Source organism: Chiroxiphia lanceolata, chromosome 17 (genome assembly GCF_009829145.1).
Source record: "Chiroxiphia lanceolata isolate bChiLan1 chromosome 17, bChiLan1.pri, whole genome shotgun sequence".
NCBI lineage: Eukaryota > Metazoa > Chordata > Aves > Passeriformes > Pipridae > Chiroxiphia > Chiroxiphia lanceolata.
In genome coordinates this window covers 846,001-870,960 of record NC_045653.1, presented here as the reverse complement: position 1 = coordinate 870,960, position 24,960 = coordinate 846,001, and the positions used below count along the sequence as shown (strand labels likewise).

General features: G+C 45.8%; 1 protein-coding gene across 3 annotated transcripts in view; it reads right to left on the bottom strand.

The window, feature by feature from the left end:
- The window catches only part of NDRG3 (NDRG family member 3), a 61,939-nt gene extending 44,518 nt beyond the window's left edge, over window positions 1-17,421 (bottom strand). The window contains exons 1-2 of one of the 3 annotated variants that reach the window (XM_032704863.1): window positions 17,358-17,416; window positions 301-414 (exon numbers count right to left, since the gene is read on the bottom strand). The gene's annotated coding sequence lies outside the window, so the exon portion shown is untranslated. Of the gene's footprint in view, window positions 1-300; window positions 415-17,357 lie in introns of all 3 variants that reach the window. The other 2 variants (XM_032704862.1, XM_032704861.1) reach the window with 2 other exon arrangements.
- Between the last annotated feature and the right edge of the window lie 7,539 nt (window positions 17,422-24,960).

Here is a 24,960-nt window from a genome sequence, read left to right as displayed (position 1 = left end):
TATGGGAGCAGTTTGCAAACACCTGCATGAATACAGGAGAGAGACAGGATGGAAAACACCAGCTGCTTAAGCAGTACATCATTCATAAGAATGACTTCTGTCTAACGTCAGTTATAAAACTACATATAAGGTAGATATGTAAAATACCATTGGAAGGCAGTTGATGTTTTCCATAGAATTAGGAATGCCTTTCTGTAACTAGCTGGAGGCCAAAGGAGGATGGCACTCTGTACCAAATATGCCTCTCCAGATTTTAAGTTTGTCAGATAAGGCCACAGGAGGAATCTCTGACCTACTTACCAGGTTCCGTGTGGACCCAAACCCAGTTTGCTCTCCACAGATTCCAGTGGTTATTCTTGGTTGCTTGTGAGTTTAGATCTTCCTGCAAAAGCTCTGGCCATTACTGCCTGAGATCTGCCAAAGTCCAAAAGACACATCCTCTTAAAGGTGCCTCGTTCCCTGGTGAGATTCTGTCCCTCCAAACCCAAACCCTGTTGGCATTTTAGGCAGGAAAGAACATCTGCTTTCCTTTTGCTCCATCCTTCTTTCCCTCCCTTTCCTCATTCATCCCCACATTGATTCACGTTTGAGTGGTCAAAATCAGAAGCCAAAGCTATCTGATGTGTGAACTGGACTGGGTAAACAACTTATACCAGGAAAAGAACAGTTTTTAGAAAGGTAGGTTGAATCTGCATAGCTCTTGCTTATGATCAGTTAGAAGTAATAATTTCTTTTTTCCTCACCCAAACTTCCTTACTCCAAACCAAGGTCCCTGGTTTAGATCAGAGCTTCACTGTCATTAAGAAATCATAGTGTATGTTAAGGTGGTTCCTATTAAGTGAAATTCAGTTTCATATACCTGGGATACTGCAAAAACATTCACAAGCGTAAGACAGCTTCACTTCACATATCTCACAATGGTAACCCGTGATCCCATAGACACTCCAGCCAGGACATACAGTTATTGTAAACAGACCCCCGAGGATGTCAAAACACAAAGGTATTACTTCTTCTAAAACTAACTGAAGATCTCAATACAAGTGATTTAGTTCTAATACTCTAGTTCTGAATGAAGTTAAACCACCATATGGGTTTCATGTTTAACCCCTCCTTGTTTAGAAAGACTGGGTTACAGCAAATTAATTCCTGATTTCATTCCATAGAAACCAGCAGTTTCACCTGACAGCCTCTGAAAAGGAACATCAGACCCTTCAGCTCTCTACTCTGCTCTGTCCCCTTGTAGGCAGAACCCAATCCCTGCCTCAGGCAATGTCTGGAATGCTTGACTGTAACAAGGACACACCACACCAAAGCAACAGTGAAGGAACAAGCTGATTACACCAAAGTCTAAAACTAATTTCTCGAGTAAGAATTACTAAGAGGAAGTTTCTCAGAAGCCTGTTGAGAGCCTCTTCCGCGGGTGAGGATGGCACGGCAGGAACACGGCAGGAACACGGCAGGAACACGGCAGGAACACGGCAGGAACACGGCAGGAACACGGCAGGAACACGGCAGGAACACGGCAGGAACACGGCAGGAACACGGCAGGGTTCCTGTGTAGGGACCCGGACACAGCTGCAGAGCCACATAGGTTGGAAGGGATTTCTGGAGGAGAGATTACTCCTCTGCAAGCAGGAGTAATTTCAAAGCTGGATCCAGTTGCTCAGGGCCTTAGGATTTTCAAATCTCTGTGGATGTAGATTCTAGCATTACACAACACTCTCATTGCTAAAATAGTTTCCTTTAATCTAATGCGAATTTCCCTTGCTGCAAGTGGAAGGTAGATGAATAAACAATGAGATTTTTAACCTTAAAGTATCACAGACCAGAGTAAAAAAAAAAAAAAATCCATAAGTAGGTGTGGCTGCTACAGCCACACATCAGAATTATTTAAAAATTCCCTTTCTAAAACTGTTTAATAATGAATAAGGAGTCAAGTCAGACTTCACAGTAAACCATAGATGAAGCAGAAATTCATCTGGTAGATTTTTCAGGGCAGATGTTAATATGTCAAAATAACAGGCTTAATATTAAATTGATTGCCAACTCTGAAAAATGCTCAATACTTTCCAGAAAAAGAACACATGAAGAACTGCTCAGGATCTGAGCAGTGCAAGATCCAGCCTCAGAGAGTTCAAGAGCAAATGCCTAGGATGTGGTATACCTGATAATTGCCCTTTGCCTGTACATCCACATGTACCTCAGACAGGGTCTGTCTCTCTCAGGTCGTGTAGAAGCTTCTTGCCCAGTGCACTGAAACACTCCTGTTCCTTGTGAACAGAAGGTATTGACTCTCAGGCTTTGTGCTGCAGAAAAAACAGTAAGGCAGCCTCGCCCATGAAATCGAGCTTAGTGCCTCCCTCCTTCCCTGACAGTCACAAAAACAATCAAGAGCTTGACCAATTACACCCAGAGTACTTTCATCCCAATGTCACAAAACAAAAATACACTCTGCAGGCTATATCAAAGACTGACTCCTTCTGACAGCCCATTTGCACAGCTCTGAGCAGCCACAACTTCCCAGAAGTTCGCATGTGCTGTCCAGAGAAGGACCTTCCCAATACAAGGCTCTTGGCAAGTGGCAAGAACACCAGCCCCGACCCTACAAAAAGCCTCTTGACAATACCTTCTCCAAAGACAGGCTAGCTTGCCAACACTCACCCCAAGAGAAATTATCAAATATTTACTATATCCTTTTTGTAACATTATCTGCACATTTCTCCTATATTAACCTTTAGGTAGAATTAAGTTTAAAGACACTGTTGATGCAAGCATCTTGGAAATAAAATGAGAGCCCTAGTTACTTCCGGATTGATTTTATTCTTCCAGCTTTACTCTTTTTCCCCTCCCTCTTCAAGCCTCATTGCCATATCCTTTTGGAAAATGGCAGATACGAGACCTACCTCATGTCCAGCACTGCAATGTTATAGCTATGATATCTAAAAAACCCCTCAGAATGTATTTAAAATGTTCTGAAGAAGGATAGTTGTACCATAAGATGTAATTAAGACAGTATTAGTCAGGTGAATTGTGGTACTATCAAGTGCCAAACCCAACTGAAAAGACTATCATATTAGTTTAAGCCACCATCAGGGAACCAAAGCACAGATTCTCTTTTGAGCCTCTCCCACAGCAATGTCAGCTAATGAGTTTTAGCTGACTTGTGCTGCGCTCTGTGAGTGCTCTCAGACCTCTCCACACCCAGTGATCTGTGAAAACTCAGTAATCCAATTACCCTGGATCAGAATAACACTTTAAAAGTAAAATGATAATAACCCACCTTACCCAGAGCATTTCCTCACCACCTCCAGAGCCTGGTCCAGTCTCGGGCACAGCTGTGCCCTGCTCAGGAGCAAGGCCCTCGAGGCCACACGCTCACACTGCAGCAGTGGCCGGGCGGTTGGCTCAGCAACACCAGCAGACCCCACCACTCCTCTCTTTCAAACTCAGAGCATCTCAAAGATTTGCAGGTTGAGGTCACAGCTTTTATTTAATGAGCTGGAAATAATGACACGCTTCTGTGACCAGCGGCCATTCTGCAGGTCAGAAGCAGATGTTAAACACAACCCCAAAGCTCAGTTCTTCTGAGCAGTCTATGAGTCTAAGTTAGTGATGTCTCTCTTTACAATTCAGTAAATAAATGTTTAGCAGGGTGCTCTGAACTGGCCTGAAACAGCAAGAAACTAATTCTGTCAATAAATATGCAAACACAACAAACCACAGGTAATAAACCACAAATAAATAGTACTCATACACTAGAACCACGTCTGGTTTCCATGAAGGCAAAACCTGCTGCTGTTTTGGAGCAATCCCAAATTGTTTTTTATTGTTGTATCCTGTAGTAGATGAAGCTGGATGTCCTACCACAGCATAGAAAATGCCATCATCCCAACTCACAGTCACAGAGCGTACATTAGCTCTTGCTGCCACGAAGTTTTAATACTCCAATCACAACCTCAGAACACCAGACACGAGGCCAGGCTGTTTATTCTGAGCTGCAGGAAACGAACTGTACTTGACTTTACCAGGTATTTCCACTAAAACCCTCTGTAGAGAAGTTGCACTGATTTTCCCAATGAAAGTGATCAGAGGGGCCTGTTTTTAGCCAGCAGGCTGCATATCCCTACTCCACCATTTGAAGGATTCTCTTGTGAGCAGAGCTCTAGAGCTAAGCTTTCAAAGCCCTACGAACAGCGTTCTGATGATAGTGTTAACTGCAGATAAATCAGCTTAAATCCAGGGAATTGTTCCAACAGATTAAAAACTCGCGCCAAAGAGGAAAGGAGGAGGTCGTGCTCCCACTTTAGAAGTATCTTACTTTATTTTGAGCCTGCCACCCACTATTTCCATTTGGTGGTCTTAGTCCTTTTCTCAAAAGAGACAATGAAAAATGGGTTCACATATGCTCTATGCTGCTAAGACTTTGTGCTTCCCTCACCCCTCTTCAAAGATCTCTTTTGAAACTGAAGAGTTTTGATCAATTTATCATTCTTTACAAGGAACCCATTCCACACCTCTGATCATTCGCATCAACCTTGTCAGAATGTCTCCCAGTTTCACTGGGCTTTGAGAGAGATGGGACCACTGCTCCTGCAGCATTCACACCACGGCTGCACTGGGACTTTACACACCAGCAGGTTGCCTAGTTTGATCACTGTTATTTTTCCACAAGTATCTAATCTTCAATTTGCTTTTCCAAACACTGAGATAATATTTTGGTAGAACTGCCTATTATAACCCCCAGTTCCCACTCTGTCTGGAAAAGCTAATTCAGAGCTCACCACTGTACACATACAGTGGGGGCTGTTCTCCAGCTGCATTACTTCACTATGCTGAATTTAAAATGCTGCTTTATCACTCAGTGTCATAGGATTTTTCCATGTTTCCTCAAAGCTAACTCTTCCCTTTACTATAACGATGTATGTTTGCTGATAAAAATAAATTTGTCACCTCTCTTCCTTTATTTTTATAACTCTGACTTCTCTGTGCTTTGGCTTCCACATCATTCTCTGGCAATGGCTAATATTGTGAAAACACTGTATAAATAAACTTTCCATCTGTCTGATTTATAGCTAAATTATTATTGGACATCCCAATAGTCCTCACGGTCTCAGAAATGCCAGATATTCTTCACTCATCTTCTGTGCCAGTCCTCCTTTCATAAAGCTTTATCACTTCCTTTTGTCCTCCCACTGGCTCCTTTCCGAGGTGCAAAGTCCTAAACTGTTTAATGTCTCCTCCTCTCTCCTCATTCCACACCTTTGCTCTCTCTTGTCACCTCTCTCTAGTTCTCTTATACTCAAAGAACTTGCCAGATTACACTGATAATGAGCTCCAGTGTAGATTAATCCTATGATTTTACTGCTCTGTAGGACTATTTTTCACGCTTCCTCAGGGAGATATATCAGAGTTTCTCTTTAGAAATGTGCCTTAATGCTGCCACATATCTTCATAAATGTGCAGGCAACCTTCTACACAACACCCTGCTTCCCCCACCACTCCCAGAGTTGGAAACTTCATTAAAAAAAATTATTACATAATTTTAAATCTAAGATGCTCATATGTTCCCCCTAGACCTCAAGCTGACCCCAACTTTTAATTTATCTTTTTTTAATTAGTCCTTTTATATACATTTGCTCGATTTATGTAAGAGCTACACAAGGTTTATGCCAGGGAGCTTCAAAGAGAAAAGTGTCCATCCCCTGCAGCAGGGACGGACACTCCTCTCCTTGCTCAAGGGCTTCTACCAAAGGAAGGGCTCAGAGGGAATCATCACAGGCTCAGGTGTGATTTTCAATTCTTTTCAAAACAATGTGTTGATCTGATTATGTTGCATAAGTTCATCCCAATATCTTTTTAGGCTGTTCTCTTGGCTTCTTGTGTCGACATTATTCAGCACAGTGAAGTCAGAGGAGATCAGTTTCTGTGATCTGTCTGAACCTCCTCTCTAGCACAGGATAACAAATTTTTCTCCATAATTCCTTCACCAAACCACACATGCTGGGAGTGAGTGGTCCTGTTTCTTTTGGGATCTTTGAGTCAGCACGGAATAACTTTGCATTTTATGAAGGGACCAGCACTTTCCCTTGCAGCCCGATACACTGGCACCAGATACACTCGGTTAAATATTCACCTCAGGTAGAATTTGAACGTTTTGGTTGTCCTTCAAATGAAACTGTACTCAGGGGAGAAACCAAGAAAGAGGTAAGAGCTCCAAGGCTACTTCCCCTGCAATGTCTCTGCAGCCTGTTTGGAGTAAAATAGAGCCCTCCCTTCACCACCACTGCCCTGTGGGCAGGTTGAAAGCTGTTTTCTATTATTTATTAAGCAATCACCAGTAATAAAGTCATTGCTCTTCATCTAGCCACTGCATGAGAGAGAAAGACAGCACAGCACTGGCTCAACCAAGCTCCTTAACAGGCCAGTGGTGATGGCCATCACCACATTGTGCTAATGCAGGTGCTCAGAGGAAGAGTTGTCCACTTGGAGATGTGACTGCTCATCCCTTAAAAATGAGAAGTATACAGGCAAGCCAGTAAAATAAGGATGGAACTTTCTAATAGTGGCCCAGAAATCACTGCAGTCCTTGTCTGTTTGGCCAGATAAGAGAAAGAGATCCCCCTCCTGCTGCAACTGCACTCAGGAGCTCAGAAGAGCAGAGCCCCAAGCAGACCCTCTGAGGGCAGCACCCTGTCTCTCCCTGTACCTTGATGCACACAGATGCTCGAACCCACAGGGAAGCAGTGACCCAAGGGCATGGAACAAGTCCCTTGATTTATGGAAAGGTGAGTGCCACTCTTGAAAGCTGAGGCCCCAGACTATGGAAAGCAATCTGGAATCACTGCTGCTTGGAAAACCTGGGGTTTTCTTTAAAACACAAAAGAAAATCTGAGTCTAGTGATTTATGATAGGATAAAATACTTCAGACTTCACTAAAGGAAATGTTTCAAGATCAGGATTTAAACTCTGTGAGCCTTCCTTATTGAAAGTTTTGACAATACAAAGATTGTATTTCCTCAAGTCATTTTTAGGCCAACAAGGTGACTGATGATGGTGTCTACAGAAGCAGATCACTTTAATGTGGAGACATGATAAAAATAGCAGCAAAAGTGCTGTATTTGAAATCAGTCCATAGCCCAAAATGACATTTGAAGGCTAGAGATCTGAGAAAACGTTAATATATCACATCAAAGGAATCAAAACTACAGAAAAGCAAGCTATCTGCATTGCAACACTTCTCAGTTTAGGCAATTAATGCTCAAGTAGAGAATTAGGCCTTCTGGTGCAATGTGTTTCAGGCCATTTCAATCTTTTTCCCCAACAACTGCTTCCTACCAGTGAGAGAAAGTACAGAGACTGATATTCTGGAGACCTCCCAAAAGGGCTGAATAATACCTGCCTAAACATTTCTTATTTTATGAAAATTAAGTACTGACAGTATTTCTTCTGTCTTTATATAAAGTCCTAAATCCATATTCCTATTCTACTATGAATTTCTTCAAAGGTTACTATGCCATACAATGGACTTTATCTTATTTCTTCCTTTCTTCTGTTTTTAAAGACATCACAGGCTTTTCTGCTTGCTTTATTGCTTTCATTGTTAAGAAACTCCTGTCTTTAATAAAGAAGAATGAAACAATTAAAGTCAAGAGAGGAAAAGCAGTTATCTTTTGTAAGGCCCAAGAAAAAACCTCCATTATTTTTCTACTACTGACAACAAAAGATAATACAATGCTCAGTGAATGCCTCCTCCATCTGTCTGAGAAATCCAGTGCAACGCCATTTCCAAAGCTGGCTTTTGAGGGCTGCCTTGTGCTTGTTTTGCAACTCCAACAAAACATTTTTTAAACAAGGAAAAAAGAAGCTGAAGGCCGTTTTTGCAGCCCAGAGCAGGTCCTGAGGACAGGGGAGCAGAGCAGCTCAGTGCCCACACCCAGCACTGCCATGTGTGCCAAGGTCTGCCAGTGCCACACGAGCACTCAGCTCACTGTCCCTTCCCAAAGGATCTGCTGCTCCACCTCACAGCGCTACACACACCCATCTGCTCTCCACTGCGAGAATTCCTACAGGAATGCTGATCCCTTCGGGATATCACAGTTAAAAAAAAAAAAAAAGGCAGATGACAGACTTATTAGAAGTCTTTAGGGGTCACTGCACTGCCAAGAAAAACAATGTTCGGTGAGGAAATATCATTTTCTAACACTTAGAGCCACCACCAAAACCGAAATGCATTCATGTGGAACAGGCACAGGACCCCCCTCCTGAGAAACCAACTGGTAAGCTCTGCAAATCGTTTTAAAGACATTTTTATACTGGTGTGAGTGGCAGCTTATGTATAATTTTAGTGGCCTAGAATTACCCTTGAAAACACTTTATTTAGGCAATTACTAGCAAGCATAACAACAAAAGCCATTTCTCATAGTGTAAGCTCAATCACTCTCCAAGGGCCCAAGGAGTTCATTATACCAGTGAAGCTTCTGGAGTACACACATGACCAGGCAGTCCTGGCACTGACATGGTTGCTTCCCAGATTTCCAAGAATTGCTCAAATAGCCAAATACAGGACTGCCAGGCTACCTAAAATGTGGAAGTCATTGCCAACATTCATATGCATTTACAAGGAATTCATGAAGACAACATGAAAGTACGTATCAATTAATATTCAACACGAACAGGAAACAAACAAACAAAAAAAATCCAGACCAAACCCAAAACAGCAAAAACTCCACAATATTTGGTAAGAAGAGTGCAAGGGGTGTCCATCATTGCCCTGGAATGACCATCTCTGGCCAGAGAGGGACCAGAAAGGTGGTATGACATTAAGGTTTGAAAAGACCTCTAAGATCATTGAGTCCAACAATTAAAAAACTAAATTGTAAAAAAATCTTCCATTTACCACCCAAAGTATAGATATATCAGAAATTAAGAATCTGTTTTTTGGAGGGAGACAGGTTTTTTTTATCCCTGCACCTCCACCTCTATGTTCTCCAGCATGCCACCACAGAAGTTCAGAAAAACCAGGATAGTCCCTAAGAAAATCACATCAGCAAGGGTCTCTAACTTGCCTGCAGGTCTGGGGTGGGAACTGGAACACTGGTTGAGTGACAGGGAGTGCTGCAGTACAATCACTTTTAAGGCAAGGAACACCTCTGAGTAACCATCACACATCTGAGATGGTTCCCTCTGTTAGAGCACAGCCTCAGCAAAATCAGGCAGCAGTTACTGTCACAAAGCACTCTGGTCACAGATCCTTTGGCCACCTGCAATATGTCCAGACAAGCACATATTCAAATACCATGAATAACCTCAGCTAAAGAACAACAAAATCAACCTGGCTTTAAGCCTTTTTTTAAAGACTGTTCTCCAACTGCAAGCATCACACTCTGCAATTGCACATGAATAACCCTTTTGCATGTAGGAAACAGGAAAAATGCTGATGCTTTCTATGACTGACTACAGGAGCTGGACAGCCATGAACTCCAAGTCTACTTAAAATCGGTTAAAACCACAGAAATTCAGTGCCCCAAAGTTACTGCACTGCCCAGCCAGTGCAATGGTTCTGCTCAGTGTGGCCGAAAGAATATTTTAAACCTTCCCTCTCTTATGGCAAGGCCCCAGTAAGGGAGCGTTCCCAGGCCGAGACACCCCTGGTCACTGCAGCATACGGCCCCTGTGGCTGCTCCTGCTGGGGGTGGAGGCCTTGGGGGTTTTCTTAGTGTGACACTGGGAAAAAAACCATTAAAATGACACTTAGGCAGAGAGGACCTGAACTTCTTCATTCGCTCTTTTGTACTGACAAAGCTACATGTGCTTTTGTACTCACACTGCTGGAAAAGTCCACCCCTTTTGCAATTTAGATATTTGTGTGGAAATCTTGATGGTGACGGGGCGGTAACGGAGAATGGCAGTTGGGAGCCCTGCAGGACTCCATGCCGACTCCTGGCTACAATAACTCAATCCTGTGGCCCAGCAGTGTGCAGGAGTGCAGTGCCCAACACCACCAGGTCACGGTATGGCCAGGGAGACACTGCTATGACCTGGCACTGCAAGTCAGCACAGCTGAGGTCTCACCAAGCAGACATCCTGACTTTGTAAATGCCACCACAGCAGCAGCAGCTACAGCATTTGCATTATACAGGTGTTGCACTGTGTAAAATGCTGAAGAATAATATCCTTCGTCTTAAAGCAATGTCCTTGCTGGGAGCCAGCAGCCCTGTGGTTCCACAGTTCTGCTCCCAACTCCAGAGCACTCGCAGAGCCTGCCATGCCCCATGTCCTAGTTGAAACGGCTGGGACCGATTCATCACTGGATGGGTGTAGCCCAAAACTGTGTATTCTATAGCCCTCCATGCCATTTCCCAGAAACTGTTGTCAGTAGAGGCCTTCCAGGTGGGGGGATGTTCCTGTCCTCATGCCCTTTTGTGGAATTCCCTGACTGAGCACCCTTACACCCTTTTATGGAATTCCCTACTCTGAGGGAAGGACTGAGTATCCTTTTATGGAATTCCCTGCTCTGAGGGAGGGACTAAATATTCTCCTGCCTGAGCTGGAGAATATATAAACCTGGAGCTTCAGAACCTTATGACCACTCGTGGGATCCAGAGGAAGACTGCAGCTCATCGCTCTCAACCAGACTGAGACCACCACCCTCGGCTGGGCTGCAACCACCACTTTTGGTCGGACTGCCGCAGCTCTCCCACTGGCAGGTTCTTCCCCTCTCCCTTTGCTTTGGATGCGGGGGGGGCCCAGGGAGCACCGCTTTGTTTGTGCCCTGGGGTGCTGGGTTGTACTTTTGGGCTTTGTGGGTTAGGGTTGGTTGCTTGTCCGTGTGGTCGTACTTATTGTATTATTTTATTAAATTGTTATTCTGACTTGTAATCTCTCTTTTGAGTTGGGTTGGTTTCCCCTGCTGGTTAACTTTTAAACCAGCACACCTCATGACCACCCTGTGCAGGGATGGAGCTGAGGGGCCACTCACTGCCAGGTGACCTGGCAAACTACTTATTAGCCAAGTATGAATTGGCTGGAACACTTGCTGGGTGTTCCATCCACCTACTCCTAGAAATAACAAAAAAAAAATTGCTTATTGATTTGGGGTTTTTTAATAACAAATGTTTCTAATTAACTACTTATCAGGAAAGAATAGTTTTGTTCTGTGGCTGAGCTAATCCATGTGAAAATTTTCACCAAGTCCTGTGCCTTTCTCTCCTTCAGCCCATGGATAAAGCCCAATTGCATTGTAAAATGAGAAAAAAACCTTCCCTGACTTCTCTAAGACCATATGATATATATTTGACAACCTTTACACCCAAGCTAAAGGAAAAAAGAAGTTTAATTTCTAATGAGGGCCATTTCTTTGATGAAAACCACATTAGAATGAACTACATAAGCAAAACAGCAAATGTAGAGTTCTCATACAATGGCTAAAAATGCCTCTTTGCCAACTGAACAGCACGTACTTGCTCAATACTCCCAACACTGTTATGTTAGTCCTCCACCAAGGCAGAGACAAGCCATGCAGCACCTGAACTGGCAGCACAGAAAAGCAGATTTAAACCACTCCCCAAGTCACATCTTCCTACCACCTTGAAAATAAAGCACAAATCCAGATACAAGCCCTCATTTTCTGAAAGGAAATACACCAATCCAAGTCACAGAACTATACCTTTACACCAATCAAGTTTTTCTTTCAGCCTATGCAAAGGTAGAAACACCTACACAAACCAAAAAAAACCCCAGACCTTGTTGGCTAAGTAATAAATTTCAAAAAACTATCACAGCCAAAAGAACCCAGCAAAAACATAAGCACCTAACTTCAGTTCTCCACACAAAGACAACCCAAAAAACCCTCAGCAGAAAACTATTATGTGTGACAACAAAACTGGAGAATTCACATACAAACTTTCAAGAATAGTCGATTAGCAAACGGAAATTTCATTAAAGATCTTTATCCTTTGTAATTAGGAAGCTTAAATGTACACAGACCCCAAATAATTCTAGCATTTACAAAACACTACAAGGGTATCGATCACAAAATTTGTGAATTTCCAGTTGCATATTTTTAAAATATTAATTTATTAGGAACAATTGTATGATAGAAGTCCACATATAGGATAAAAAATATTACTAGATCCCTATTAATTTACATAAATGCACTAAACCCCTCTCCTTATTCACTGTCTTTGTTTAAGGAATTCTAGATGTTAACCCAGAGTCACATGTCTTTCTGCCTCAGTCCAGGGAAAGTGTCCAAGAAGCAGTCACACACCCCACTGAATTAGTACCTGGGTGTAATTCATACACCAAGTCATGCTAATCTAACTACAGCATCAAAATCATGCCAACTTGAAATGAAAAGTGTGTGCACAGACACTTAGACTGTCTCAGTCTAGACTTCAGTTCAGCCTGTAAGGTCACAGTTTCAATCAGCAGCAGCAAGCACAGAAATACGCACTCGTCTGACTGAATTGATTCTAATTAAATCCCCACGTTTGTATACTGCCAGTACAACACCACTAACTCAGCTTTAATTTGTAATTTGCTGGGTTCATTTCCAGTCAGATCTGTTTGCAGCCTGGGCTCTCACTGTGTGGAGTGCCAGAGGGACCCCAGGACAGGCAGAGCCTCTGGGTGAGCAGCGCTGGAACTGCCGCAAAGACACACCCAGACAGGTGCTGAACCTTGGGAAACCCCAGGGGGCAAGCCCAGGCCTGGACTAACAACCAGCTGAAAACAGAGCACAGAGGACAGGCATAAGTGGTCAGTTTTCCCAGGGAGGGAGTCAGCCAGGAGCCTTTTGCAGTGCTCTGCTGCACACTGTATTCATAAACAGGCTGCAAAAAGGGGCAAGGAGTGGAGTGAGTCTCCTGAGGATATAAGCTGTTCTGAGAGCAAAGAGAAGGCCTGGCTGAAGATCTGCAAAAACACCCTCTGAGAGTGAACCACAGGGAAATAAAATAACAGATGAAATTCAGTGCAAATAAAGTAGTCTGAGGATAAGTGGTCCTTATTTCACATATAGAGTGGTGTGCTCCAAACTGATCATTAATACTCAGAAAATCTTGCTGGAGTCATAACAGGCTGATTAAAGCATCAGCTCAAAGCCATTCAACATATGAAAAAATAAAGCTAATGTTAGGAAATTATCAGTAATAAAATCACCACATAAAGCTATAGAATGTCTGCAGCTTGAATGTTGGATGCAGTGCCTGCTCCTTCCTTTCCAAAGGACATAATGGAAGGGAAAATATTTTTTACAAGGAAACAAGGTTTGAAAACGTGAATGAGGAATAATCAATCAGGCTAGGGCTCTTCTGCCTGGAAACAGAGATTGCTGCAGTGACATAAGACAGAAACCTGTAAAATCATCAGCTGAACAGAGAAGGTAAATCAAGATCAGTTGTTCACTGTGTCTAAACAATACAACAGCTAAGAGAGAGGAAATGAAGCCAGCAGCTGTCAAGTTCAAAAGAAAACAAGCAGAGGTAGTCAGCACCTACAAGATGATTCTGTGCTCTGGAAGGTCTCCCCTGGGACATGGCAGTGCCACACATTTAAACAGATGTGAGACACAGGCTAGTTCACAGAAAAATGCATTAAGCGTGAACAAAATAAAAGCAAACAACATCTAACTCTTGACATCCTACAGCTGAGGAGAGACAAGAGGGCCATCAGGCAAAGGTTTATATAACATATCCTGACATTATGCTCTTCTCTTTTTGATCACTGTTAGGAAAGAACAGCAGACTAGATGGTTCCACCTGACTCTATGGCTGTTCTTACTCTGCATAAATCAATTAGGTCTCTGGTACTCCTCAGCCCTTCTTTGAACTTATTCAGCTTGCTTACCTGGCAAAAGCTGATCTTCTGGGGACATGAGGACACAGAGGGGCTGGATTAGTGCTCTGATTATTTAGCAAACTAAAATGGATCAGGAAAACCTCCAGTAAATGCTGAAGGTGGTACAAGACAGAGCAAGAATAGGACCAGCCCTTTAGCATGCCAGCCAGTTTAAGATGTAACACACAGCTCCATGACCAAAATACAGAAGAAAAGGAAGCTGCAGATTGCCTATCTCCTCTGTTCAAACACACAGGTAAAAGTCACAATTCCAGCTCTTGCGGGGGGGGGGGGAAGTGTCAGTTTCACATTTTTAATCCATTTGGTAGTTAAAAAGAGAATCTGGTTTATACACGACTGAACAGTAAAGGTTACTTCAAAATTAAACACTGCATTCAAAACCTCTACTGTTTTTACACTATGTAAAATAAGGAACACCTCTTTGGGGAACTATGCTCACTGTAAACAGAGAAACACATCCAAGCCTGGGAAGGACAATAACCAAATGAAAACAGAGCTGTTCCTTCCATGCTTCCCACAGCACCAACTGGTTTACTGCAATAAAGTGTGCTATATCAGTCACAGAAGACGAGGGGATATGACCACATAGAAAACAGTGAGAGATCAATAAGATCATTAAAAATCCAGCAAGTCCCATTTACAATTCAGAATTTACAAGCACAGAACTGAAGCCCAAGTGAGGTTATAGAAATCTCTCATCAACTCTGGTTTGCACAGTCACCCGGCCCTTTTCATGGCAAGACCAAATCAGAATGGCTCTGCTTAATAACTAACCTGACTGGACAGAACACTGAGAATTCCCAGGGAAAAGCAAATGCAGCATTTTATTATTCCTCCCAAACCACATTCATGTGAAAATGAGACCACTGAGAAGCACTGAAACACCTATCAGGAACATTGTCTTCAACATTACACAGGGAAACAGCAGCAAACCCTCCTCTGCTCTCATGGAAGCACTGTGGGTTAAACCGGGCCTTAATAATCCCAGCCACAAATAGCCTGAGCCAGCCCTGGGCAGTGCCCAGCACGGGCTTAGGTAGCACACACATATTTACTTGTATCCAAGACACAGCTGACACGATGAGCACAAGATAAACCCTGCTCAGGGGGGGTTATGGTGTTAGCACTGCCTACGGAAACAAAACTGAGGGTTTGGCTTCACCATTTTCCAGGAAGCAACAGTGCTGGCAATCCAATAGAGCTATTGTTTGTCAGAATGACAATTAAGTAATTAAAAATTAAAATCCCTAGTCTCTTACACGTGAAAACCAACTCCCAAAAAATTAAAGATGAATTGCTTTCTCCTTTATTATTTTTGTACTTAGACTATACTATGACTGTAATTATTTGTGCTTCTTATTGAAATAGCTATATATTACTACTTTGCTATAATGTTTACCTTGAGCATACAACAGAGGAATGTTTAAGCAAAAATATCCCAGTAATATCTTCAAGAAAATTTTCCAGTATATCTTTAAGGAACCAAAATACATGTCGTACGTAATAAAAATGTACCACCACATTTACCAATGAAAAACACTGATGACTGTGTCATACATGAACAATGTGAAATATAAGCTGCAAACAGGAGCACTGGAGGGTTTCTGAAGGTGATCAGAGACGAGGAAAACGCAAATCAAACACGTTTGCTCATTTCAATTAATTTTTAACCTCAGATACAAAATGAGTAGCTAGGAATGTAATTACAGCCTCCAATAATGCTGCTTCCAGAAGTTGTGCAATTTTAATTGTATAGCATTGTTTAATTTTCACCGTGTAACATTTCCGCTTCCACACCTGCAAACATCTCAATACAAGCCAAATATAGTCCACACCAAGCTGCTGCCCTCAAGACAAGTTTCCATGCCTTGTGTGCCACACACAAGCTAAGTTTCAAAATTCCAAACAAATAAATGAAATTGGAACAATCACTGCCAGTCCTGAGCTCCCTCCACAATCCCCAGTCCAGTGGCCAACAATCCAGATGAATCCTAGCAATCTTCTTGCTCCTTCAGGGATCTACCCCCAATTCACTGAGAGGCATCTAGTAAGCTCTTCTCCCCCAGCCCAAGTAAATTATTGCACTAGAAAACATCCACACTAATTTTAAACCCAGCTCTTTGACTTTACATCACCTTTTCACTTTTCACCACAGACTGGTGCACTGGTGCCAAACATGGTTTGACAGGCTCCAGAACTTGGAAGACTGTTGTTTCTACAGGTACGGCAAGTCACAAACTAAAGCAATAAGCCTCCAAGTCCTCCTGAATACAGGAGAATCATGAGCATGCCTGGCACAGACAGCAGAAGCAGATTCTTCATAGAACCAAGGAATGGGTTGGGAGGAACCTTAAAGCTCAACCACTTCCAATCCCCTGCAGGGACACCCTCCACTAGACCAGGTTGCTCCAAGCCCTGCCCAACCTGGCCTAGAACACTTCCAGGAATGGGGCATTCTTCTCCATTTGTAACCCCCATCTTCTCATCACCTCAGCATTCAAGCACAAAAGCTCTTCTAGGTTTCCCAGATGCAATTTCCCCTGATCCTTACCAGATCTTTCCTATTCTCTGGAGCAAACACGAGTGTGACAAAGTCACCCAAGTCCTGCTCCAAGCTGACAGCGATTCACATGCTGTGATTACACACGGGTTCCAGCCTCCTTTCGGGAGCACCCAAAGCACGGGGCAGACACCAGGCTCTCAGTCTCCGCGGGACCCCCTCGGCTCCAGCCCCTGCCGGGAGCCAGGACAGGGCTCGCGGCCTCACCTGCTCTGCAACACCCCCTGTTCCGCGCAGCACTTCATAATCAGGGGCTCTGAGACAGCAGAACCATCTCATTTTGCTATAATGTTTTAAATTGTAGCTTAATTGTAGCTCCTTGTGACTCACATTAAATACAAAATAGAAAAAAAAGAGACATTAACCTAATGTGATGACTCTAGTCAACAAATTTTTTACAAGCTATTCCTTTCCCATTCACGTTCCGACAAGGCTGGGCCGAAATAAAGAAAAACACCCCGTTTTCGTTGTCTAAGCTAAATAATACAAACGAGAATTTCGAGATGTGAATACCAGGAAGGAAAGCTACAGATGAGAGCAAGCAGATGAGAGCAAGCAGAGCGCTATTTACATGAAGGGACCGCAATAAACCCGTGCACTCTCGAGGCGTCCCTCCCGCTCCCCGGCGGAGCGCGGAGCGACAAGAGGTCATTTCCCAGCGCGGCGGCAGCGGGTCTCTCCGCCGCCGCCTCCCTCAGCGGGGCCCCGCCGTGACCCCCGGCGGCCGCGGAGCCGGGCGGGCCGGGACACACGGTGCCCGCGGGCGCGGCTGCCGCTCAGCCCGGCCCGCCCGCCGCCGCCGCGCGCACCTGCTGCCCGGGGACGGCGGCGCGTCCCGGGGGCCGACGCGGGGCCCGCGGGGCCGGGCAGGGCAGGGCAGGAGCGCGGGGCCGGGGCCGGGGCCGGGGCAGACCCGCGGGGCCGGGCCGGGGCTCACCTGCACTGCGGGACCGCCACTCTCCGCCCGCCGCGACACCGCCCGCGCTGCGCCTGCGCGGGGCCGCCCTGCGCGGGGGGCGGTGCGGCAGATAGCATGGCCCCGCCCCCCGCGGGACGGGGCGGTGCGGCGGGAGCGCCCCCCTCCCCCCAGCCGTGAGGGAGCGCGGGCAGGGAGGGAACGCGGGAAGGGAGGGCACCACCGGCCGTGGGGGAACGCGGGAAGGGAGGCAGCGCAGGCACTCCGCTGGTGGCGGTTCGGCTCGGCTCGCTGACCCCCCCGGTGCTGTCCCTCTGTCCCCACTCGGGGGTCGCACCCCCGTGGCACAGCAAGCTCGGTGCCTGCCCGGCACCTCGAGCTGCGCCCCGCGGAAGGCGTGTGCCGTCCTCCGCCTCCTGCTGCCTTTTCCCGCTCTCCAAGAAGCCTCCACGTGGAAACGCTCACTTCACGGGGTAGTGTAGCACACCCGGCGCCTCTCGCCTCGCCCCCGATGGGGACCTGACCCAAACATTTAAAGACAAGGTACTACCCAAACTTACCCCGCGCCCTGGTTTCTGATGCCACCCTGTGGTCCCGCGAAACGCTTCTACCTCAGCAGCTGAAGGCTGGTGCTGGAGGAGGCGACGCAGAGCTGAGGAGTGTGTAGGTAAATCATTCCCGAGCACGTCCCGGGGAGGGTCGGGCTCTTCTCCCCGGGAACAAGTGACAGGACGAGAGGAAAGGGCCTCAAATTGTGCCACGAGACGTTTAAATTGGATATTAGGGAAAATTTCCTCACTAAAAGGGTGGTCAGGCATTGAAACAGCCTGCCCAGGGCAATGCTGGAGTCACCATCCCTGGAAGTGTTCAGAAAATGTGTGGATGTGGCACTTGGGTGTTGAGGAAACTTCCCAGTGTGACCATTCCCGGGACTCGCTGGCAGTCGCACTCCCACCACCAGTGACTTTACCCGCGGCACTGAAGCCCCTTTGCATCGGCGGCTCCCGTGACTGGCGGGTCCCGCTCGGCTCCCCGCACACCCCACGCACAGTCACACCAGGGTTCCCATGGAGAGTCTCAGGTGTCTCGTTCCACAAAGCAATTTATTCACGGCACAGTAACGCTGGAGCTGGTACCTCCAAGGAGGGACCCCCAACAAAAGACCCCTGGGCTTTTCTCCCCTCCCAGTCCAAGTGTGTGCAAGTCTCAGCTCTTCCTCCCCAGTCCTCAGCTCGTGCTGTGTCTCTGAGTGCCCAGGCACCCGTCTGGGCCACGGGTGCCCCTGCCCTCTGTTATGCCCAGGGGTGGCAGTTCCTCTTGCCTCTGGCTCCCTTCAGGCAGAGCTGAGTCTGCAGCTGGCACTGCGGTTGCACCCGAGCCCCCTGCGCCAAATGGACTCTTCAAACACGGTCAGTGGTGGCCTTGGCAGTGCTGGGTTAATGATTGGACTTGATGGTCTCAGAGGACTTTTCTAGCCTCAGTGATTCTATGTTATTTCATCTGGGCATGTGCTGCAGAACATCAGTCCAGGACCCTGCGAAAGGCAACAGCATTTGCCCTAACTAACACCACCTCCTCCCCGTGTGCTTTTGACTGACAAGTGTCCTTTTTTTTCTGCAATTCTCCCAGAGAGTGTGAGTTTCTATTTTTCTCAGAGCAGACACTGAAGAAAAGCAGTGCTGCTGGCAATGACGTACAAAACCTTACACTGTGGTGTTGAGCATCCAGTGCAGCAATAACCATGATGTGATGGCTCTCTGGCTGTAAAGGCAGTCAGGACTGGGGCTCCTCAATGCTTTTTGCAGTCACTCAGACACCTGGCATGTGAGTCAATCTAGGAGAGCAGTGGCAATGAAACAACCACTCCCTCCATCCAGGTCTGTAGTTCAAAATACTAAGACAATCTTGAAACAGTATTGTATTTTAATTAAATTAATTATTTTTCAAGCTTTATAGAAAAATGAATTGTTCACTACAAATTGATAAAACTGTCTTAAGCCAACTTAAACCTCACCCATCCCTTGCTTAAATGTGCACATTTAGTACAGCTAAAAGGAGTGTTTGCATTCAGAGGAAAGCTGTATTTGGAAAAAACCAGCTAGAATTCAGTCTGTCTCTGCCAGCCTCTCTTCTGCCTAATCCACATCATATTTTCCAAAGTACTGTTGTTTTTCGTTGCAATCAGAGATGCTCCAACATCTTTTCTGCATATTTGCATTCAGCACTCTCTGAAGGAGAGTGTTTGCCAGAAGTATCAGCTTTGACAAAACAGAGTCTCTATCAAAGCATCTAACCGGGCTGGAAGGCTGCTGGGACGGGTCTCAGTCTGCAAGGAGTTCAAAATCTAACATTTCTCCCTCTGACAGCTCTTGTGACAGCACAGAAAGAAGCATGCAGCATATATGCTGCTGCACTGCAAGGTGAGGGGAGCCTATTCTCTTGATTTTCCCACAGGAGACTCATTTGATTGTTGAGGGCTATCCAGGTTGATGGATGGCTTGTTTCCAGGAGGGACAGCAGGGATCAGGTGACAGCTGGGGCTGGTCCCGAGCAGGCACCTCTGTCTTCTGTGGCAGTAGTCAGGGGAACAGTGGGACACAAGCTTAACTCTGCCATCCCTACATCCACAGGCCTCACCAGGTTTGTTCAAATCTCCTGGACCAGTGGGATTGATTTCCCAGGCCTTTGCAGTTTCATGCAGAGAGCAAAGCTGCCCCAGCAGCTCCCAGCTGGAGCCTGGTCTCCTGCAGCTCTGCCTCGCCAGGATGGGGCTCTCCTACTGTCCAGCACAGGGTGACTGTCCCCTTCAGTCCCAGCCAGGATATGGAGCAGCTGCTACCCAGGGGTGCATGGGGAATGGCAGGCCTGTAAGGTGAGCTGTGCAAGAGGGCCCGGTGCAAGGGCTTGTGTTTCCAAAGCAGTGTGGGCTGCTCACATCCAGAAAGCTCCCCTCACGATGTGCCTTGGCTCAAAGAGCTCCTGCAAAAGGCTGCTCCTCTCCGTAAGATGGAGCATGGTAACACTGAGGGCAGGGGGGCAAAGCCGCTCTCCACAAACCTCATTGCTTTGTATCATGGCCCATGGATCATTTGTGTCTTTCTGGGGCTTTCGTGGAAGTGGAAGAGTTGAAAGGAGCACTCTGCTTGTTTCGTTGGCAAGTCAAAAACACCTTCTACACTGTCACTGCACATTCTTCATGTTGACCATTTACTGAGGAATCTGGGGCAGTGCAGCTCATGGTGCAAAAAGGGCCAGGCTGAGCTTGGCCGCTCAGCGCTCTCAAGGCAGAGAACTCCTTGTGTAGGCTGGTTTGTGGTTGAGGGGCTGGTTTGTGGTTGAGGGGTTTGTGGTGGAGGGCCCACACACCCACCCAGCAGCCAAACACAAAAGGCTCTTCTGCTCCTTTTCAGCAAAACCCCCTTTCTGCCCAAGCTTGGCCCTGCTCCAGGCACAGTGGCCAGGAGCACTGGCTCTGTTTGTACAGGTAGGGGTGGCTCCTGTCCTCCTACCTAGAAAACAAACTGCATCAGGTTCCTTCTGCCTTTACACACCCTTGCCTTTCCATCAGTATTTACTTGTTTAGTAGTTGCTATATCTATATTTACTTCCTAGTAAGTATAAATAGAAACTAAAGCAATGAAAGCTCAGCATGCCTGAAAGTACAGCTACACAGTAGAGGTGTGCAGTGGAAGTGATGGAAAATGTGGAATGTGGACTGATGGAATGCATTTTTTCACATCTCATTTTCTGAAAAAGCTCTAAATGGGACAATGCCATCAGGGTTACAGGAAAAGGGAAGAAAATCTTTGCAAGACACCTGTGATATTATCTTGGTGCAGAAGAGCAGGCTGAGGAAGTAGCCAAAATATCCAAATTAAAGCTATATGTATAAATGTACATAAATGAATGGTTAAGATTATAGATATGTTATCTATGATATATGTTAATGATATATGACATATACATTATATGTAAGATATATAGCAAATTGATGTCAATGGGTATAGACTTAACTGAAGGCACGGTCCTGGAGACTGAGTAGTTTGGGATGGAGCTTTGGACTGGAAATATGCTAATGTTTGTAAAATATTTAGTGAATTAAAACATGAATGATAGAAGACATCCTCTAAGAAAACACATGGTGCAGTGTGATAAGAAACTGATGAAATGCTTATAAAACAGGGCTCTACCTTAGATACCATCTCCTGAAGCTCAGTCACAGCACAGACAGCACAACACTTGCTTCTCTACAGGAGACCTGTGTGACAAATCTTGTGCCTGGTCCAGAAAAAGTCCAGTTCCTCACAGGGCTCGCAGGGCTCTAAAGCAGCAGCTGTGGGCAGTGGTGTCTTTCTGGACAGGCAGGGTGGCATGAAGCTCCTGGGCTCTCTGCCCAGCTGGGTGCCAGCAGTGGGCAGGGGGAGAGGCAGACCCCAGGAGGAGCAGGATGGGATGGACAAGGGTGTGATGAAAAACTTCTCTATGAGGCCCAAAGTCAAGATAACTCCCATGTCTGTCTGCTTACTATCCAGAAGCAGGGAGGTTCAAGCCTAGAAAAAAATCCAAAAGGTTTTTGAGAAGGTAGCTGAAGCCTTGCTGCCATTGTTGTTTACTCCAAAGCAGCTTCAGGCTATTCCCTGGCTGAGATTTTTTTTTATGGGGAATGAATCATCCAGAAAATCTGTTTCAAACTGAGGTAAGTAGAAGAAATCCTGAGACAAATTGCTCATAAGAAGAAATTACTTGCACTAGATCATACTCGCTCAGTGTGTTGTAGACTAAACAAACATTAGTCATCTACCTGCTTATGTAACCACAGAATGAAATGCCCTTGATATGAGAGGAATGGGACATGGCAAATGCCATTCTGATTTTTAAAAGGGATTTGAGGAACTACAGACCACTCAGTTTACTGACTCTATCAGGCAAATATATAGAAGCTATTCCAGAGAATGTGATTGATAGAAATATGGAAAAAAATCTGGTAAAAATAGTGATGAGTCATTTTATAGAGGAGAAAGTGCTTCAGTGGCAAAGCAAAGAGGCTGCATGTCCCCAGCAACTGAGGGCAGAGGTCCATCTGGGGACAGAGCACCTGGCTGGGGAGGCCAGGGCCAAACCCCATCCCTGCTGCCAGACCAGGTTGCTGCTTCCTGGCAGCTGTGCCCACTGCCCACTCCACAGAAACGATGGGTGGTGGCACCCCAGTGTGCCCCCACTGTGCTGCTGGGGAGCAGTGTGAGGGGGCTGAGGTGAGGTGCAGGGGGTGATGCCTCCGTGCTTGCAGCTCTCAGTGCCGAGTCACTGGATGGGGAGAAACCAGTGACTCCTGACCAAACTGTCTCAGATGAGATTTGAAAATGAGCCATGAATTTTGAAAGGAGCTTTTCAGAGAAAGAGTTGAAAACTGCATTTTTACTTCCCCAGTCTCAGTCGAGTTTACATAAGATCTCATCCCAGATGCTGCTGCCTGCAGTGTAAACCACACCAGGGCTTCTCGGAGAGTGTGACTAGTAAGACCAGCATTAATAGCCCCATTAGTGGATGGATGACCATGTCTAGCGTGTAAAAAGGCCTTACAACAAAACAAACCTTTTCTTTTTGTTCTTTGAATGCCAATGGTCTTGTCTGACATTGCTCTTTTTTTGAGAGCTGTGGTTCCAATCCTGGAGGAAGAGTGCTGGCTGAGTGCTGTTGACTTGTACCTGATCAGCCAGGCTTGCGTTTGACAGCACACCATCACCACCACATCCTTTTGGGTCACAGGGTAAGAAAACATGGCACACAGAGGCTGCTACTGCAAAGTGGTGACCACAAGCAGTTTTAAGCTCGAGTGAAAGCTGTGGACAAAGGGAACCCCCCACCCAATACTGACTCCAGTTTTCTGTTTCTAATCCCTCAGCCTTTTTTCTCCCAACACTCAAGGTCTTTTCCTGTAATCCCTTTGGGGTTATTGCCCCTGCACACATGCTCCTGGAAATTTGGTGTTCAGTTTTGGCTTTCCATTTCTGTGGGCTGCATGCCTGTGTTTTGCACAGCACAAACACCAAAGGCTGCCCCAGTACCTGCGGTTGGTCACCAGCTGGCTTGGAGCCGTGTGTGGATACCTCCTGGTCAGCCACGGGCCTGTCCCTGAGTCCCAGCCAGGTGCAGGTTATGTGCAGCCCACGGGGTCAGGGCTAACCCTGAGCTTGCCTTTTCCTTGTTTCATTTTCTGTTTGCAGTTAAATTTTACTAATTAAGTTAATGTCTTATTAGACAATCTTTTCTAGAATCGTTATATTATCATAAAAACCAATCACAGAACAATCACAGGGTTAGAAAGGGCTTTAAAGCTCATCTCATTCCATCCCCCTGCCATGCTCAGGGACACCTTCCACTAGCCCAGGTTGCTCCAAACCCTGTCCAACCTGGCCTTGGACACTTCCAGGGATGGGGCAGGCACAGATTCCCTGGGCACCTGATACACCCCATATGTTCTGCAAATAAATAAAAAACCCCATATGGAAGTGCACCTGTATTTGTATAATATATTTGTACGCATTTGTACAGCTTCCCATATGTAGAGATAGATATAAATATCTCTCTGTCTAGCAGGTCATGTCAGTGCCACCCTGGAGCTGCACAGCTGGTGGCTTCTGCCACCCACCCTGGGCTTGTGCTCGCTGCTGTGCTTGGTACAGCCCCCAGGAGAAAGGTGCTCTGACTCTGGGAGGAGACAAATAAAATACCCATTACTGGAGGGACTGTAAGAAGGAAACGGGGAATAGCAGGAACAGCCTTATGCCCCTGCTGTTGTGATCTTTAGGGTCTTCCTAAGGATACTGTAATTTGCAGTTTACATCAGTAAGCTTTTCAGTTAGTAGAAAGATCCTTATATACACAGTCATTACAACAATCAGCAATACAAGAGTAGCAATAAGTAAAAAACCTGTTGGGTGTGGGAGTAGTTGTATAACAGCAGCTGTTGGAGCTAAATCCATAAAAGTGTCCCACCATCAGGCAGCAGCAGGAGTCGCTTGCCTTGTGGCACAGATGAGGTGCTGATTCTGAGGTAACACTTGTACTTCTACAGCATCACATGGCACACGTCTACACCAACAACAGAATGTTGCTGTTCTCCATCACACTGCTGTTCAGTTTCTATCAATGACTGTATGTTATCTTCTAAATTTCTTGTGAACCACAGAGTGCTGTAATGGAAACCACCTGCTCTTGGTCCGAGGAGGGCCCGCATTTGGGCCGCACACAAGGAGTGCTTGGCAGACAAGGAGTGCTGAGTCAGGTGTGATGTATGGAATTACTCAATGCTCTCTGTCATTGAGGATGTATTCAAATGAGATTTATTTTATAAACCAGATAAACCAATGAAAGCTACAACAACATTAGAATACAGATTTGCACTCTCAAGTGGAATTGGAACTACCCAACTGTAAGAATTCTCACGATTTCAGAAGGGTAACCCAGAATGCACAATCCCTCACGCAATGAGGGCTCTCAGCCTTGAGGAGTTTCCTCAGGAGAGCCCCTGTCTGCTGACCCTCAGCTCCGAGGAGGAGCAGCTCCACTGATCCCTGTTGGGGCTCGGTCTGTAGCCCCACTGAATGTGATCTGTGGTCAGATA